Below are 21,376 nucleotides of genomic sequence, written 5' to 3' on the forward strand. Positions count from 1 at the left end.
ATGCCATTCCATTCCATTCCACATTCCATTTCACATCTCTTTCCATTCCATTCCATTTCACATTGCATTCCACATTCCATTACATTCCATTTCAGTCCATATTCCGTTCCATTCCATTCTATTCCCCATTCCATTCCTTTCCATTTTACCTTCCAGTATATTCCATTCCACATTCCATTCCATTCCATTCCATTCTTCATTCCATTCCACATTCCAATAAATTCCATTCTATTATACATTCCATTCCATTCGATTCTACTATCCATTGCATTCCATTCCACATTGCAATTCATTCCATTCCATTCCATATTCCATTCCATTCCACATTCCATTCAACAATCCATTCCATTCCATTCCACATTCCATTCCACATTCAATTGCATTCCATTCCATATTCCATTCCATTCCATATTCCACTCCATTCCACATTCCATTCAACATTCCATTCCATTCCATTCCACATTCTATTCCACATTCAATTGCATTCCATTCCACTTTCCATTTAATTCCATTCAATTCCTTTCCACATTCCTTTATATTCCATTCAACTTTCCATTCCACATTCTATTCCATGTTCCATTCCGCGTTAAATTGCACGTTCCATTCCACGTTCCATTCCACGTTGCATTCCACATTTCATTTCATTCCATTCCATTCCATTCCTTTCCATTCCATTCCATATTCCGTTCCATACCATTCCATTCCACTTTCCATTCCATTCCATTCCATTCCACAATACTTTGCATAACATTCCACAACATTCCACATTCCATTCGATATTCAATTCCACATTCCATTCCATTCCATATTCCATTCCATGCCACATGTCATTCAACATTCCATTCCATTCCATTCCACATTCTATTCCACATTCAACTGAATTCCATTCCACGTTCTATTCCATTCCATTCAATTCCATTCCGTATTCCTTTACATTACATTCAACATTCCATTCCACATTCTATTCCACTTTCCATTCCACGTTCCATTGCACGTTCCTTTCCACGTTGTTTTCCACATTTCATTTCATTTCATTCCATTCCATTCCATTCCACATTCCATTCCACATTCAACTCCAGAACATTCCACATTCCATTCGATATTCCATTCCACATTCCATTCCATTTCAATCCAGATTCCACTCCATTCCATTCCATTCCATTCCATTCCACAATGCACTCCATTCCATTCCACATTCCATTCCATTCCATTCCACATTCCATACATTTCCAGATTGCCTTCCATTCCATTCCATTCCACATTCCTTTTCATTCCACATTCCATTCCATTATATTCCTTTCTACATTCCATTCCACATTGCATTCCATTACAGTGCATGCCTCTTTCCATTCCATTCCATTCCACTTTCAATTCCATTCCTTTCCACATTGCAGTCCGTTCCATTCCACACTCCATTCCATTCCATTGTACATGCCAATCCATTCCATTACACATTCCATTCCATTCCATCTTAAATTCCACATTCGATTCCACATTTCATTCCATTCCATTCCATTCCACATCCAATTCCATTCCATTCCACTTCACATACCCTTACATTCCATTCCATATTCTATTAAATACTATTCCATTCCATTCCATTCCTTTCCTTTCCATTCCATTCCATATTCAGTTCCATTCCATTCCGTTCCACTTTCCATTCCATTCCTTTCCATTCCTCATTCCATTCCATTCCATTCCATTCCACATTCCATTCCACATTCCTTTCCATATCATGCCACAACATTCCACATTGCATTCGATATTCCATTCCACATTCCATTCCATTCCATATTTCATTCCATTCCACATTTCATTCAACATTCCATTCCATTCCATTCCACATTCTATTCCACATTCAATTGCATTCTTTTCCTCGTTCCATTCTATTCCATTCAATTCTATTCCATATTCCATTACATTCCATTCAACATTCCATTCCACATAGTATTCCACGTTCCATTCCATGTTCCATTGCACGTTCCATTCCACGTTCCATTCCACGTTGTATTCCACATTTCATTTCATTTCGTTCCATTCCATTCCATTCCAAATTCCGTTCCACATTCAATTCCATAACATTCCACATTGCATTCGATATTCCATTCCACATTGCATTCCATTTCATTCCACATTGCACTCCATTCCATTCCGTTCCATTCCATTCCACAATCCATTCCATTCCATTCCACATTCCATTCCATTCCATTCCACCTTCCATTCCATTCCATATTGACTTCCATTCCATTCCACATTCCGTTTCATTCCACATTCCATTCCATTCCATTCCATTCCATTCCATTCTACATTCCTTTCCACATTCCATTCCATTCCAGTGCATTCCTCTTTTCATTCCATTCCATTCCATTCCATTTTCAATTTCATTCCATTCCACATTGCAGTCCAGTCCATTCCACATTCCGTTCCATTCCACTGCACATGCCATTCCATTCCATTCCACATTCCATTCCATTCCACCTTAAATTCCACATTCCATTCCACATTTCATTCCATTCCATTCCATTCCGCATTCCATTCCATTCAATTAAACTCCACATACCCTAACATTCCATTCCATATTCCATTCCATTCCATTCCATTCCTTTCCTTTCCATTCCATTCCACATTCCGTTCCATTCCATTCCATTCGTCTTTCCATTCTATTCCGTTCCATTCCACATTCCTTTCCATTCCATTCCACATTCCGTTACACTTTCCATTCCAAATTACTTTACAATACATTAAACATTCCATTCCATTCAATTCCACGTTCCACTCCAATCCCTTCTATTTTCCTTTCCACCTTCCATTCCACGTTATATTCCATGTTCCATTCCACGTTGCTTTCCACATTCCATGCCATTGCATTCCACATTCCATTCCATTCCATTCCAATCCAGATTCCATTCCACATTCCATTCCATTCCATTCCAAATTCCATTCCATTCCATTCCACATTGCATTCTATTCCATTCTACTTTCCATTCCATTCCATTCCATTCCCTTCCACATTTCATTCCACATTGCATTCCATTCAATTCCACATTCCGTTCCTCACCTTTCTACATTCCATTCCACATTCCATTCCAATCCATTTCACTTTCCCTTCCATTCCATTCCTCACTGCATTCCATTCCATTCCATTCCACATTCAATTCCATTCTATTGCACATTCCATTCGACATTCCAATCAATTCCATTCCACATCCCATTCCACATACCATTCCATTCCGTTTCACATTCCCTTCCATTCCTTTCCATTTCACGTTCCATTCCATTCAATTACACTTTAAATTCCATTCCCAATTCCCTTCCATTTCATTCAAATTTCCATTCCATTCCATTCCACATTCTATTCCATTCTACTCCACATTGCATTCCATTCCGTTCCATATTCCATTCCATTACATTGCGCGTTCCATTCCATTCCATATTCCCTTCCATTCAACATTCCATTCCGTTCCACATTCCATTCAATTCAATTCCTTTCCATGTTCCATTCCATTCGTTTCCACCTTCCATTCCATTTCATTCCAAATTGCATTCTACTATATTCCAAGTTCCATTCTATTCCATTCCATTCCACATTCCATTCTATTGCATTCCACATTCCATTCCAACTTTCATTCAATTCCATTACACATTCCTTTCCATTATATTCCAAGTTCCATTCTATTCCATTCCATTCCACATTCCATTCCATTCCATTCCACATTCCATTACACATTGCATTGCATTCTATTCCACAGTCCAATCCTTTCCATTCCACATTCCATTCCTCATTCCATGCTATACCATTCCACATTCCATTCCATTCCATTCCACATTGCATTCCATTCCATTCCACATTCCCTTCCATTCCATTCCACATTCCCTTCCATTCCATTCCACTTTCAATTCCAAACTCCATTCAGTTCCATTCCACATTCCGTTTCATTGCATTCCACATTTCATTCCACATTCAATTCCATTCCATTCCACAGTCCTTTCCACATTAAATTCTAATTCATTTCATTTTGCGTTCCATTCCTTTCCATTCCATATTCCAATCCACATTTCATTCCAATCCACGTTGCATTCCATATTGCATTCCACATTAAATTCCACGTTCCATTCCCCATTCCATTCCATTCCATTTTAGATTCCATTCCACATTCCATTCCATTCCTTTCCACATTACATTCCACTTATCATTCCACGTTCCATTCCACTTTCCATTCCATTCTATTCCAAATACCACCCAACATTGCATTACAATCCATTCCACATTCCATTCCATTCCATTCCACATTCCTTCCCATGTTCCATTCCACATTCCATTCCATTCCATTCCACCTTCCATTCCATTCCATTCTAGTTTCCACTCCACATTCCTTTCCTTTCCATTCCACTTTGCATTCCAATCAATTCCACATTCCATTCCATTCCATTCCACTTTCTATTCCACATTCCTTTGCATTCCAGTCCACGTTGAATTCCTCGTTCCATTCCATTCCATTCCACATATCATTCCGCTTTCCGTTCCACAGTCCATTCCACCTTCCATTCCATATTCCATTCCGTTCCATTCCACATTCCATTCCATTCCATTCCAGATTCCATTCCATTCCATTCCACAATTCATTCCATTCCATTATACTTTCCATTGCACTTTCCATTCCACGTTACATTCCGTGTTCCTTTCAACGTTCCATTCCATTCCATTCCATGTTCCCTTACATTCCATTCAACGTTTCATTTCTTTCCATTCCAAGTTCCATTCCAGATTCCATTTCACATTCCATTCCACCTTCCATTCCACATTCCATTCCATTCCATTCCATATTTGGTTCCACATTTCATACCACTTTCCATTCCACAATCTATTCCACATTCCATTCCTTTCCATTCCATTCCATTCCGCATTGTTTTCCATTCCATTTCGCATTCCATTCCATTCCATTCCACATTCCATTCCAGATTCCGTTACATTCCATTCCACATTCAATTCCACATGCCATTCCTCTCCATTCCACATTCCATTCCATTCCATTCCATTCCTCATTCGATTCCATTCCATTCCACATTGCATTCTACTCCATTCCATTCCATATTCCATTCCACATTTCATTCTACTCCACGTTGCAGTGCATACACCATTCCACATTCGATTCCACGTTCCATTCCCCATTTTATTTCACATTCCATTGCATTCCACGTTTCCTTACACTTTACATTCCAAGTTCCATTCCACATTTCATTCCACTTTCCATTCCATGTTCCAAAACATTCTATTCCACGTTCCATTCCATTCCATTCCACGTTCCATACCGCATTCCATTCCACGTTCAATTCCACGTTCCATTCCATTCCATTCCACTTTCCATTCCACTTTCCATTCCACATTCCTTTCGACGATACATTCCACCTTCCATTCCACATTTCATTCCATTCCATTTCATATTCCATTCCACATTCCATTCCACATTTCTTTCCATGCCATTCCAAATTCCATTCCATTCCATATCACATACCATTCCATTCCATTCCATTCCATTCCACATTCCACTCCATTCCATTCCACATTCCACTCCATTCCATTCCTTTCCACATTCCACTGCATTCCAATACACGTTACATTCCACGTTACATTCCACTTTCCATTCCACATTCCATTCCATTCCATTACATTCCCCATTCCATTTCACATTCCATTCCATTCCATTCTACGTTCCATTCCACATTCCATCCCATTCCATTCCACCTTCCATTCCATTCAATTCCATTCCACATTGCATTTGATGGCATGTGGCATTCCATTCCATGCCATTCCACATTTAATTCCACATTCAATTCCATTCCATTCCACATTCCATTCTATTAAATTCCCCATTTCATTCCATTGCATTCCACTCCACATTCCATTTCACTCCATTCGGAATTCCATTCCACTCCATTAGGCATTCCATTCCACTCCATTCCACATTCCATTCCATTCCATTCCACATTCCACTCCATTCCATTCCATTCCATTCCACATTCCACTCCATTCCATTCCATTCATTCCACATTCCAATGATTCCATTCCACATTCCACTCCATTCCATTACATTCCACATTCGATTCCACATTCCATTCCATTTCATTACATTCCAAATTCCATTCGAATCCATTCGGCATTCCATTCCATTCCATTCCATATTCCATTCCGTTTCATTCCACTTTTCTTTCCATTCCATTCCTTTCCACTTTCCATTACTCATTCCATTCCACGTTCCATTGCACATTACATTCCAGTTTCCATTCCACGTTCCATTCCATTCAATTCCACTTTCCATAACACGTTCAACGGCACATTCCATTCCATTTTCCATTCTGTTGCATTCCGCATTCCTTTCCACATTTCATTCCATTCTGTTCCACATTCCATTCCAATCAATTTCGAATTCCATTCCATTCCATTCCATTCTATTCCACATTCCATTCCATTGCATTCCATTCCACAATCTATTGCATTGCACTACACGTTACATTCCACTTTCCATTCCACGTTCCATTCCATTCCAGTCCATTCCACATTCCATTCCACATTCAATTCCTTTCTATTCTACATTCCATTCCATTCGATTCCGTTACACTTTCCATTCGATTTCATTTGGTATTCCATTCCATTCCATTGCACTTTCCATTCCATTCCTTTCAACATTCAATTCCATTCCTTTCCGTTCCACATTCCATTCCATTCCATTCCATATTCCACTCCATTACTTTGCATTCCACATTCCATTCCATTCCATTCCACATTCCATTCCATTCCACATTCCACTCCATTCCATTCCACATTAAACTCCATTCCAGTACATTACAACTTCCTTTCCACATACCATTCCATTCCATTCCACATTCCATCTCATTCCATTCTACGTTCCATACCACATTCATTTCCATTCCAATCCATTGCATTCCAGTCCACATTCCATTCCATTCCATTCCACATTCCATTTCACATTTCATTCCATTTCACTACTTTCCACATTCCATTCCATTGCATAACATTTTCCATTCCGTTACATTCCACATTCCATTCCATTCCATTCCTTTCTACTTTCCCTTACACTTTGCATTCCTCGTTCCATTCCACATTTCATTCCACTTTCCATTGCACGTTATATTCCACCACATTCCATGTACCATTCCATTCCATTCCACCTTCCATACCACGTTCCAATCCACATTCCTTTCCACATTCCATTCCATTCCATTCCACATTAAATTCCGTTTGATTTCAAATTCAACTCCATTGCATTCTATTCCATTTCACTTTCCATTCCATTCCATTCCACATTCCATTCCACATTCCATTCCATGTTTCTTTCCACATTCGATTCCATTCCATTCCACATTCCATTCCATTTCATTCCACATTGCATTACGCATTACATCCCATTCCACAATCCATTACGCATTCCATTCCATTCCATTACACGTTCCATTCCATTCCATTCCATTCCACATTCCATTCCATTCCTTTCCACATTCCGTTCCACATTCCATTACGTTGCTTTACACTTTCCCTTTCATTCCATTCTGCATTACATTAAACTCCATTCCTCATTCCATTCCACATTCCTTTCCACATTCCATTGCACGCTCCATTCCACGTTCCAGTACAAGTTCCCTTCCACGTTCCATTCCACTTTCCATTCCACATTCCATTACATTCCACATTCCATTCCATTCCGTTCCACATTCCATTACATTCGCTTATATTCCATTCCACGTTACATTCAACATTGCGTTCCATTCCATTCCATATTCCATTCCATGTTACATTTCATGTTCCATACCACGTTCCATTCAACTTTCCATTCAAAATTCCATTCCATTCCGTTCCACATTCCATTGCACATTCCATTCCACATTCCAATGCATTCTATTCCACATTCCATTCTATTCCAGATTCCATTCCTTTCCATTCCAGATTCCATTCCATTCCAGTCCATTCCAGTCCACGTGTTATTCCTTTCCATTACACATTAAATTACATTCCTTTCCTCCTTCAATTCCATTCCATTCCTTTCCTCCTTCCATTGCATTCCATTCCACATTCCATTCCATTTCATTCCATTCCACATTCCATACCATTCTATTCAATTCCACATTCTTTTCCATTCCATTATTTTCCATTCCTTTTGATTGCATTCCATTCCAAGTTCCATTCCACTCCATTTCACATTCCATTCCAAATTGCATTCCATGCTATTCTATTCAATTCCATTCCATTTCACATTCCATTCCATTCCATTCCTCATTCCATTCCATTCCTCATTCCATTGCATTCCACATTCCATTCCATCCCATTCCATTCCATTCCACACTACATTACATTTCAATCCATTTTCCATTACATTCCATTTAACCTTCCATTCCATTCCATTCCATTCCACATTCTACTCCATGTTCCATTCCATGTTCCAATCCACCTTCAATTCCTCATTCCATTCCGCTTTCCATTCCAAGTTCCATTCCACGTTCAATTCCATGTTCCATTCCTCGTTCCATTACTGATTCCATTCCACATTCCATGGCTCATTCCATTCCACTCCATTCCAAGTTCAATTCCATTCCATTCCATTCCACATAGCACTCAACATTCCCTTCCATTGCATTCCCCTTTCCTTTCCCTTCCATTCAAAATTCCATTGCACATTCCATTCCACATTCCATTCCATTCCACAATTCATTCCCTTCCATTCCAGATTCCATTCCTTTCGATTTCACATTCCATTCCCTTCCATTCCACATTCCATTCAATTCCATTCCGCATTCCATTCCAGTCCATTCCGCTTTCCATTCCACTCCATTCCACATTCCATTCCACATTCCAATCCACGTTCCATTCCACGTTCCATTCCAAGTTCCAGTCCACATTCCATTCCACTTTCCACTGCACTTTCCATTCCAACTTGCATTACAAGTTCCATTCCATTCCATTTCACGTTCCATTGCACTTTCCATTACACGTTCCTTTCCAATGTCCATTCCACGTTACATTCCATTCCATTCCACTATTCATTCCACATTCCATTCCATTCCATTCCACATTACATTCCATTGCATTTCACATTCCATTCCATTGCATTCCATTCCATTCCACATATCATACCTTTCCATTCCACATTCCTTTCCATTCCTTTCCCTATTCCATTCCATTCCATTCCACCTTCCATTCCATTCCATTCCATTCCATTCCACATATCATACCTTTCCATTCCACATTCCTTTAAATTCCTTTCCCTATTCCATTCCATTCCATTCCACATTCCATTATGTTCCTTTCCACATTCCATAACATTCCATTCCATTCCATATTCCTTTCTGTTCCATTCCATTCCATATACCATACCATTCCATTCCCCATTCAATTCCATTCCAAATTCCATTACCTCCCATTTCATTGCATTACATGTTCCATTCAATTCCATTTAATTTCACTTTCCATTCCATTCCATTACAGATTACATTCCTTTTCATTGCCTTCCATTGCACATTCCATTCCGTATTCCATTCCATTCTATACCACATTCCATTCCATTCCAATCCATTCCATTCCATTCCACATATCATTCCTTTACGTTCCACATCTGATTCCATTCCTTTCCATTCCAAATCCCATTCCATTCCTTTCCCCATTCCTTTCCATTTCATTCCACATTCTATTCCATTCCATTCCATTCCACATTTCATAGTGGTCAATTCCATTCCACATTCCTTTCCATTCCATTCCGTTCAACATTCCTTTCCATTGAATTCCCCATTCCATTGCATTCCACGTTTCATTACATCCCATTTCATTGCTTTCCACTTTCCATTCCATTCCATTCCATTCCACTTTCCATTCCATTCAATTAGAGATTCCAATCCTTTTCATTGCATTCCATTCCATTCCAAACCATTCCATTAAATTCCACGTTCCATTCCACGTTCCATTCCTCAATACTTACCAGGTTCCATTCCACGTTGCATTCCATTCCATTCCACATTCCATTCCACATTTCATTCCATTCCATTCCATTCCACATTCCATTCCACATTCTATTCCATTCCATTCCATTCCGTTCCATTCCACATTCCAGTCCATTCCATTCCACATTCCATTCCACATACCTTTCGATTCCATTCCAGATTACATTCCATTCCATTCCACATTCCATTCCATTGCATTCCATATTCCATTTTATTCCATTCCACATTGCATTCCAAATTCCATTCCATTCCACATTCCATTACACATTCCATTCCATTCAACATTCCTTTCCAAATTCCATTGCATTACATTCCACATTCCATTCCATTCCACATTACGTTCCAAATTCTATTCCATTCCATTCCACATTCCATTCCACATTCTATTCCACTCCATTCCACATTTGTTTCCACATTCCATTCTGTTCCATGCCGCATTCCATTCCATTCCACACTCCATTCCATTCCATTACACATTTCATTCCATTCCTTTCCAAGTTCCATTCCACATTTCATTCCACGTTCCTTTCCATTTCATTCTACGTTCCATTCCACTTTTTTTCCACATTACATTCCACGTTCCTTTCCACGTTCCATTCCACGTTCCATTCCACGTTCCTTTCCACGTTCCATTCCACGTTCCATTCCACGTTCCTTTCCACGTTCCATTCCACTTTCCATTCCACAGTTCATTTTCATTCCATTCCATTTCATATTCCATTCCACTTTCCATTCCATTCCATTCCACATTCCATTCCACATTCCTTTCCACTCCATTCCACATTATATTCCATTTCATTTCAAATTCCATTCCATTGCATTCCATTCCGTTACACTTGCCATTCCATTACATTCCACATTCCATTCCATTCCACATTCCATTCCACATTCCATTCTACATTTCATTCCATGTTCCATTCCAAGTTCCATTCCATTCCATTCCATTACACATTCCAGTCCTTTCCTCATTCCATTCCACATTCCATTCCATTCCTTTCCATACTCCATTACTTTCCATTACACATTCCTTTCCATTCCATTCTACATTCCATTCCACATTCTACTCCATTCCATTCCCCATTCTTTTCCACATTTCACTCCATTCCATTCCACATTCCTCTCCAATCCATTCCATTCCACATTCCATTCCATTCCATTCCACATTCCCTTCCATTCCATTCCACATTCTATTCACTTTCATTCCACATTCCATTTCGGATTTCATTCCATTGCATTCCACATTCCATTCCACATTCCCTTCCACTTTCCATTACACGTTCCATTTCACGTTCCATTCCATGTTCCACTCCACGTTCCATTCCACGCTCCATTACACTTTCCACTCCATTCCATACCACTTTCCATTTCACTTTCCATTCCATTCCAAATTCCATTCCACGTTCCATTCCACATTCCATTCCATTCCATTCCTCACTCCATTCCATTCCATTCCAGATTCCATTCCACAATCCATTCCATTCCATTCTACTTTCTATTCCATTCCATTCCACGTTCCATTCCACTTTACATTCCATTCCATTTCACATTCCATTCCACATTCCATTCCATATTCCATTACATTCCATTACACATTCCCCTCCATTCCATTCTTCATTCCATTCCATCTTCTACTCCATTCCATTCCACATTCCATTCCACATTCCATTGCATTCCATTCCACATTCCATTCCATTGCATTCCATTCCACATTCCATTCCATTCCTTTCTGCATTTCATTCCATTCCATTACACATTCCATTCAATTCCATTTCACATTCCATTCCACATCCCTTTGCACATTCCTTTCAATTCCATTCCACATTGCATTCCATTCCATTCCATATTCTCTTTCATTCCATTCCACTTTCCATTTCACATTCAATTCCATTACATTCCAGATTCCATTTCCCATTCCATTCCATTCCATTACACTTTGCTTTCCACGTAGCATTCCTTTCCATTCCACATTCCATTCCACATTCAACTCCATTCCATTGCATTGAACTTTCCATTGCACTTTCCATTTAACATTCCCTTCCACGTTCCTTTCCATTCCATTGCACGTTCCATTCCACATTACATTCCATTCCATTCCACATTCCATTGCATCTCTTTCCACTTTCCGTTAAACATTCCATTCCATTCCATGTTTTATTCCACATCCCATTCCACATTCCATTCCACATTTCAGTCCATTCTGGCATTCCAGATTCCATTCCACGCTCCATTCCAGGTTATATTCCACATTCCATTCCATTCCAGTCCACTTTACACTGTATTCCATTACACATTCCATTCCATTCCATATTCCTTTCCCTTCCATTCCACATTCCATTCCGTTTCATTCCATTACATTCCACATTGTATTCTGCTTTTCATTCCTTTGCATTCCACATTCGATTCCACAGTCCATTCCATTCCATTCCACATTCAATTCTACATTCCTTTCCATTCTATTCCGTTCCCCTTTCCATTACATTCCATTCCACATTCCATTCCATTCCATTCCACATTCCATTCTATTACACAATCCATTCCACATTCCATTCCATTCCACGTTCCATTCCACATTCCAAGCATTCCATTCCACGTTCCATTTCATATTCCTTTCCACATTCTTCCACATTACACTTTCCATTCCACATAGCATACCAGGTTCCATTCCACATTCCATTCCACATTCCATTCCATTCCAAATTCCATCCCACTTTCCATTCCACATTCCATTCCCTTCCATTCCACGGTCCATTTCACATTCCAATCCACATTCCACTCCATTACAGTTTCCATTACTCATTCCATTTCATTCCATTCCATGTTCTATTCAACATCCCATTCCATTCAATTCCACTTTCCATTTTATTCAATTCCACATTCCATTCCACTTTCCATTGCATTCCATTCCACGTAACATTCCACATTCCATTCCATTTCATTCCACTTTACAGTTCAATTTCCATTCCACTCCACATTCATTCCAAATTCCATTCCATTTCATTCCACATTCCAATACGTTCCATTTCACATTCATTCCGTTTCATTCCATTCCATATTTCATTCCATTCCATTCCCTTCCATTCCACATTCCCTTCCACATTCCATTCCATTCCATTCCACAATCCATTCCACATACCACTCCACATTCCATTCCATTCCATTCCACATTCCATAACTTTGCATTCCAAATTGCTTTCCATTCCGTTCTCTTCACTTTCCATTCCATATTTGAATCCCTTCCATTCCACATTCCAATCCATTCCATTCCACGTTACATTCCACGTCCCATTCCACGTTCAGTTCCATTCCATTCCACACTCTATTCCACATTCCATTCCATTCGTTTCCACTTTCCGTACCATTCCATTCCCTTCCATTCCACAATCTATTCCATTCCATTCCACATTCCATTCCACATTCCATTCTATTCCTTCCCACAATCCATTCAATTCCATTCCACATTCCATTCCACATTCCATTCCATACGATTCCACATTCCATTCTATTCCTTTCCAAAATCCATTCTGTTCCATTCCACATTCCATTCCACATTCCATTAAATTCCATTCCACATTCCATTCCACATTCCATTCCATTCCATTCCACATTCCATTCCATTGTATTCCACATTCCATTCCACATTTCATTCCATTCCATTCCACGTTGCATTCCACATTCCATTCCACATTGCATTCCACATTCCATTCCATTACATTCCATTCCACATTGCATTCCAATTTTCATTCCATTCCATTTCACTTTCCATTCCACAGTGGATTACCCTCCATTCCACGTTCCATTCCACGTTCCATTTCACATTACATTTCACATTCCATTCCACTTTCCATTCCATTCCATTCCACCTTCCATTCAACGTTTCATTAGACGTACAATTCCACGTTCCATTCCATGATCCATTTCATTACATTCCACATTCCATTCTATATCCCATTCCATTCCTTTCCACATTCCATTCCTTTCCATTCCACATTCCATTCCACATTCCATTGCAGTCCATCCACATTCCATTCCACGTTCCATTCCATTTTCCATTCCAGGTTCCTTTCCACGTTCCATTCCACTCCATTACACCTTCCATTCCATTCCATTCCACTATCCATTTCATTCCGTTCCACATTCCATTCGACAGTCCATTTCACATTCCATTCCACATTCTATTGTACATTCCATTCCATTCCCTTCCATTCCACATTCCATCCCATTCCATTGCACATTCCATTCCACATTCCATTTCACATTCCATTCCACGTTCCATTCCATGTTCCATTCTTTTCAATTCCATGTTCCATTCCACTTTCCATTCCATTGCATCCCACGTTCCTTTCCACATTCCATTCCACATTCCATTCCACGCTGCATTCCACATTCCATTACACCTTGCACTCCAAGTTTCATTCCAGGTTCCATTCCACATTCCATTCTACATTCCATTCCACTTTCCATTCCAGATTCCATTACATTCCATTCCAAATTGCATTCCACATTCCAAGAATGGAATGGAATGGAATATGGTATGGAATGTGGAATGCATTCCATTCCACATTTCAATCCACATTGCATTCCATTCCAGACCACATTCCATTCCACATCCCCTTCCATTCCGTTCCACATTCCAATCCATTCCACTCGACACTCCATTCCACATTCCATTCCACATTCCATTCCATTGCATTCCAGATTCCATTCCACATTCCAATCCATTACATTCCACTTCCCATTCCACGTTCCATTCCACCATCCATTCCACATTCCATTCCATTCCATTCCACGTTACATTCCACTTTCCATTCCATTCCATTCCACGTTCCATTCCACATTCCATTGCCCATTCCATTTCATGTTCCATTCCTCATTCCATTCTACTTTCCCTTCTGCGTTCCATTCCAAGTTCCATTCCATTCCATTCCCCGTTCCATTCCACATTCTATTCCATTACATTCCACTTTACTTTCCACATTCCATTCCACATTCCTTTCCATATTCCATCCCATTCCACTTTACTTTACACATTCCATTCCACATTCCTTTCCACATTCCATCCCATTCCATCGCAGATTCCATAATATTCCTTTCCATTCAATTCCAAAATCCATTCTATTCCTTTCCACTTTCCATTCCACATTGAATTCCATTCCATTCCACATTCCGGTCCTTTCCATTCCACATTCCATTCCATTCCATTCGACATTCCATTCCACATTCCATTTCATGTTCCTTTCCACATTCCATTCCTCGTTACATTCCACGTTCCTTTCCACTTTCCATTCGACGTTCAATTCTTTCAATTCCATGTTCCATTCAACATTCCATTCCATTCCATTCCACTTTCCTTTCCACATTCCATTCCACATTCCATTCCACGTTACATTCTGTTCCACTCCACATTCCATTCCAGTTTCGATTCCGCATTCCATTCCATTCCATTCCACGTTCCATTTCACATTCCATTCAACATTCCATTCCACTTTCCAAACCATTCCATTCCACTTTCCATTCCAGTTTCCAATCCATTCCATTCGGTGTTGCATTCCTCATTCCATTCCATTCCATTCCAAATTGCATTGCACACTCCAATCCATTCAATTGTACCCTATATTCCACTTTCGTTTCTCTTCCATTCCACGTGGCACTCCACGTTCTGTTTCACATTCCATTGCACATTCCATTCCACGTTCCACTCCATTACATATCACGTTGCATTCAACATTCCATTCCATTAAATTTCACGATCCATTCCATACTACATTCCACATTCCATTCCACATTTCATTCCACGTTCCATTCGACGATCCATTCCATGTTCCATTCCACGTTGCATTCCATTGCGTTTTGCGTTCCATTCCAAATTCCATTCCACATTCAATTCCATGCCATTCCACACTCCATTCCACTTTCCCTTCCATTCCATTTCTCATTCCATTCGACATTCCATTCCATTCCATTCCACATTCTATTCCAGTTTCCATTCCATTCTACTCCACATTCAATTCCACATTCCATTCCATTCAATTCCGCATTCCATTCCATTCCATTCCGCATTCCCTTCCACATTCTGTTCCAAATTCCATTCCATTCCATTCTATTCCACATTCCATTACATTCCATTCCTCATTGCATTACATTCCATTCCACATTCCATTCCAAATTCCATTCAACTTTCCATTCGATTCCATTCCATTCCACATTCCGTGATGTTCCATTCCACATTCCATTCCACATTGCATTCCATTCGAGACCACATTCCATTCCACATCCCCTTCCATTCCATTCCACATTCCAATCCATTCCACTCCACATTCCATTCCACATTCCATTCCACATTCCATTCCACATTCCATTCCATTGCATTCCGGATTCCATTCCACATTCCAATCCAATACATTCCACTTCCCATTCCACTTTCCATTCCACCATCCATTCCACATACCAATCCATTCCATTCCACGTTCCATTCCACATTCCATTATGCATTCCATTCCACGTTCCATTCCACATTCCATTCCATTCCATTCCCCGTTCCATTCCACATTCTGTTCCATTACATTCCACTTTACATTCCACATTCCATTCCGCATTCCTTTCCACATTCCATCCCATTCCATCGCACATTCCATAATATTCGATTCCATTCTATTCCTACATCCATTCCTTTCCTTTCCACTTTCCATTCCACATTGCATTCCATTCCATTCCACATTCCGTTCCGTTCCGTTCCACATTCCACTCCATTCTATTCCACATTCCATTCCACATTCCATTCCACGTTTCTTTCCACATTCCATTCCTCGTTACATTCCACGTTCCATTCCACTTTCCATTCCATCTTCAATTCCATTCAATTCCTTGTTTCATTCAACATTCCATTCCTTTCCATTCAACTTTCCTTTCCACATTCCATTCCACGTTACATTCTTTTCCACTCCACATTCCAATCCAATTTCCATTCCATATTCCATTACATTCCATTCCACGTTCCATTTCACATTCCATTCAACATTCCATTCCACATTCCAAACCATTCCATTCCACTTTCCATTCCACATTCCATTCCATTCCATTCCTTTCAGCGTTTCATTCCACATTCAAATCCATTCCATTCCAAATTGCATTGCACACTACAATCCATTCAATTGTACACTACATTCCACATTCGATTCTATTCCATTCCAAGTTGCACTCCACGTTCCATTTCACATTCCATTGCACATTCCATTTCACGTTCCACTCCATTCCATATCACGTTGCATTCAACATTCCATTCCATTAAAATTCACGATGCATTCCATACTACATTCCACATTCCATTCCACATATCATTCCACGTTCCATTCGACGATCCATTCCACGTTCCATTCCTGGTTGCATTCCATTCCGTTTCAAGTTCCATTCCAAATTCCATTCCACATTCCATTCCATGCCATTCCACATTCCATTCCACTTTCCCTTCCATTCCATTTCTCATTCCATTCGACATTCCATTCTATTCCATTCCACATTCTATTCCAGATTCCATTCCATTCCACTCAACATTCAATTCCACATTCCATTCCATTCCATTCCACATTCCCTTCAACATTCTTTTCCAAATTCCATTCCATTCCATTCTATTCCACATTCCATTACATTCCATTCCTCATTGCAGTACATTCCATTCCACATTCCATTCCACATTCCATTCCACTTTCCATTCGATTCCATTCCATTCCACATTCCGTGCCATTCCATTCCACATTCCATTACACTGCATTCCACATTCCATTGTACATTCCATTCCATTACACATTCCATTTCACATTCCATTCCATTGCATTCCACTTTGCATTTCAGTTTCCATTCTATTGCATTTCACTTTGCTCTGCACATTACATTCCACATTCCATTCCATGTTCCATTCCACATTCCATTTCACCTTCCATTCCACGTTCCTTTACACGTTCCATTCCATTCCATTCCACATTCCATTCCACGTTCCATTCCACATTCCATTTCACCTTCCATTCCACGTTCCTTTCCACATTCCATTCCATTCCATTCCACTTTCCGTTCCACGTTACACACCATTACTTTCCACATTCCATTCCATTGCAGTCCACATTCCATTTCATTCCATTCCATGGTCCATTCCCCCTTCCATTACACTTTCCATTTCACCTTTCATTCCTTTCCATTCCCCATTCTATTCCTCTTTCCTTTCCGTTAATTTCCAATTCCCATTCCATTCAATTCCACATTCCTTTCCATTCCATTCCATTCCATTCCATTCCACATTCCTTTCCTTTCCATTCCTCAATCCATTCCATTCCATTCCATTCCATTCCACATTCCACACCATTCCATTAAATTCCACATTCTATTCCATTCCATTCCACGTTGCATTCCATTCTTATCCATTCCATTCCATTCCACATTCCATACCATTCCATTAAATTCCACATACTATTCCATTCCATTCCACTCCACATTGCATTCCACTATAATCCTTTCCATTCCATTACACATTCCATTCCCTTCCATTCCACATTCCATTCCCTTCCATTCCACATTCCATTCCACGTTCCATACTACGTTCCATTCCAAGTTCCATTGCATTCCATTCCACATTCCATACCATTCCATTCAATTTCATTCCATATTCCATTCCTTTCCATTCCACATTCTATTCCACATACCGTTCCATTCCATTCCACATTCCATTCCATTCAATTCTTCATTCCATTCCTTTCCAATCCACTTTACAGTCCACATACCATTCCATGTTCCATTCCAAATTCATTAAACATTCCATTCCACGTTAAATTCCATTCCATTCCACGTTCCATTCAACGTTCCATTAATATTTCCATTCCACATTCCATTACAAGTTCCATTCCATTCCATTCCACGTTCCATTCCACGTTCCATTCCACATTCCCTTACACATTCCATTATACGCTGCATTCCATATTCCATTCCACATTCCATTCCACTTTCCAATCCTTTCCATTCCACTTTCCATTCCACATTCGATTACATTCCTTTTCACATTGCATTCCTTTCCATTCCACATTCCATTCCACGTTCTATTCCACGTTCTATTCCATTCCATTCCTCATTTCATTTCACGTTCCATTCCACATTCTATTCCACGTTCCATTCGACGTTCCATTCCATTCAATTCCAAGTTCCATTCCAAATTCCATTCCACATTCCTTTCCATTCCATACCATTCCATTCCGCGTTGCATTCCATACCATTCCACATTCCATTCCACATTCCATTCCACTTTCTATTCCACATTCCGTTCCACAATCCAATAAACGTTCTATTCCATTCCATTCCACTTTCCATTCCACATTCCTTTCCACATTCCATTCCACGTTCCATTCCCCATGCCATTCCATTCCATTAAACTTTCCATTCCACATTCCATTCCATATTCCGTTCTATGTTGCATTACGTTCCATTCCACATTCCATTCTGTCTTCCGTTTCACATTTCATTCCACAAACCATTACATTCCATTCTATTTTCCATTACACATTCCATTACACATTCCATTCCACATTCCACTCCCTTCTTTTCCACATTCCATTCCACTTTCCTTTCCACATTCAATTCCACATTCCTATCCATAACATTCCATTGCACATTCTATTTCACATTCCATTCCACATTCCATTCCATTCCACATTCCATTCCATTCTATTCCACATTCCATTTCGCATTTCATTCCATTCCAAATTCCCATCCATTCCATTCCATAGTGCTTTCCACATTCCATTCCATTCCATTCCACATTGCATTCTATTCCACATTCCATTCCATTCCACATTCCATTGCATTCCATTCCTTATTCCATTCCATTCCATTCCATTCTATTGCACATTCCATTCCAGATTCCATTCCATTCAATTGCACATTCCGTTCCACATTCCATTCCCTTCCATTCCAAATTTTCTTCCATACCATTCCAAACAGTTCCACACCACATTCCGTTATATTCCATTTCATTCCACATTCCATTCCATTCGATATTCCATTGAACAATCCACTTCATTCCACATTCCATTCCATTACATTGCACGTTCCATTACATTCCACTCCACATTCCATTCAATTACATTCCATTCCACATTCCGTTCCTTTCCTTTGCATTCCTCATTCCATTCCATATTCCATTCCATTCCATTCCATCATCCACCCCACATTCCATTCCACATTCCCTTCCTTTCCATTCCACATTCCTTTCCAAATTCCATTCCATTCCATTCCTCATTCATTCCACATTCCATTCCACATTCCGTGCCACATTCCTTTCCATTCCATTCCACATTCCTTTCCTTTTCATTCCATATGCCGTACCAAATTCCATTCCATTCCATTCCACATTCCATTTGATTACATTCCACATTCAATTCCACATTCCATTCCACTTTCCATTCCATTCCATTCCACGTTCCATTCCATGTTCCATTCCACATTCCATTCCATTATATTCCATATTCCATTCCATTACATTCCACATTCCATTCCATTACATTCCACATTCCATTCCATTCCATTCCACGTTCCATTCCATTCCATTCCATGTTACCTTCCGCTTTCCATTCCGCATTCCATTCCACGTTCCATTCCTTTCCATTCCACTTCCCATTCCATTAAATTCCACGTTCTATTTCATTCCATTCCATGTTCCATTCCACATTCCATTTGACATTCCATTCCACCTTCCATTCCATTCCATTTCGTTCGATTCCATTCCACATTCGATTCCATTCCATTCCATTTCGCCTTCCATTCAATTCCACATTCCATTCCATTCCATTCCATTATATTCGAATCCAAATCCCATTCCATACCATTCCGCATTCCATTCCATTCCATTCCATTTCACATTCCATTACATTCCATTCCATTTCACATTCCATTACATTCCATTCCACATTCCATACTACTCAATTCCACATTTCATTAAATTTAATTCCTTTTCATTCCAGATTCCATACCATGCCATTCCATTCCACATTGCATTCCTTTCCATTTCATATTCCATTTCATTCCATTCCACACTGCATTCCTTTCGATTCCACACTCCATACCATTCCATTCCATTCCCTTCCACATTCCTTTCCACATTCTTTTCCCTTCCGTTAAACATTCCTTTCCATTCCATTCCACATTCTTTACATTAAATTCCATTCCATTCAACATTCCATTCCACATTCTACTCCTTTGCATTCGACATTCCATTCCATTCCATTCCACATTCCATTCCACATTGCATTCTCTTCCATTCCACATTCCATTTCATTCCATTCCTCATTCCATTCCACGTTACATTCCACTTTCCATCCCACGTTCCATTCCATTTCAT

This window comes from Pongo pygmaeus, chromosome 12 (assembly GCF_028885625.2).
Source record: "Pongo pygmaeus isolate AG05252 chromosome 12, NHGRI_mPonPyg2-v2.0_pri, whole genome shotgun sequence".
In the NCBI taxonomy this organism is placed as follows: Eukaryota; Metazoa; Chordata; class Mammalia; order Primates; family Hominidae; genus Pongo; species Pongo pygmaeus.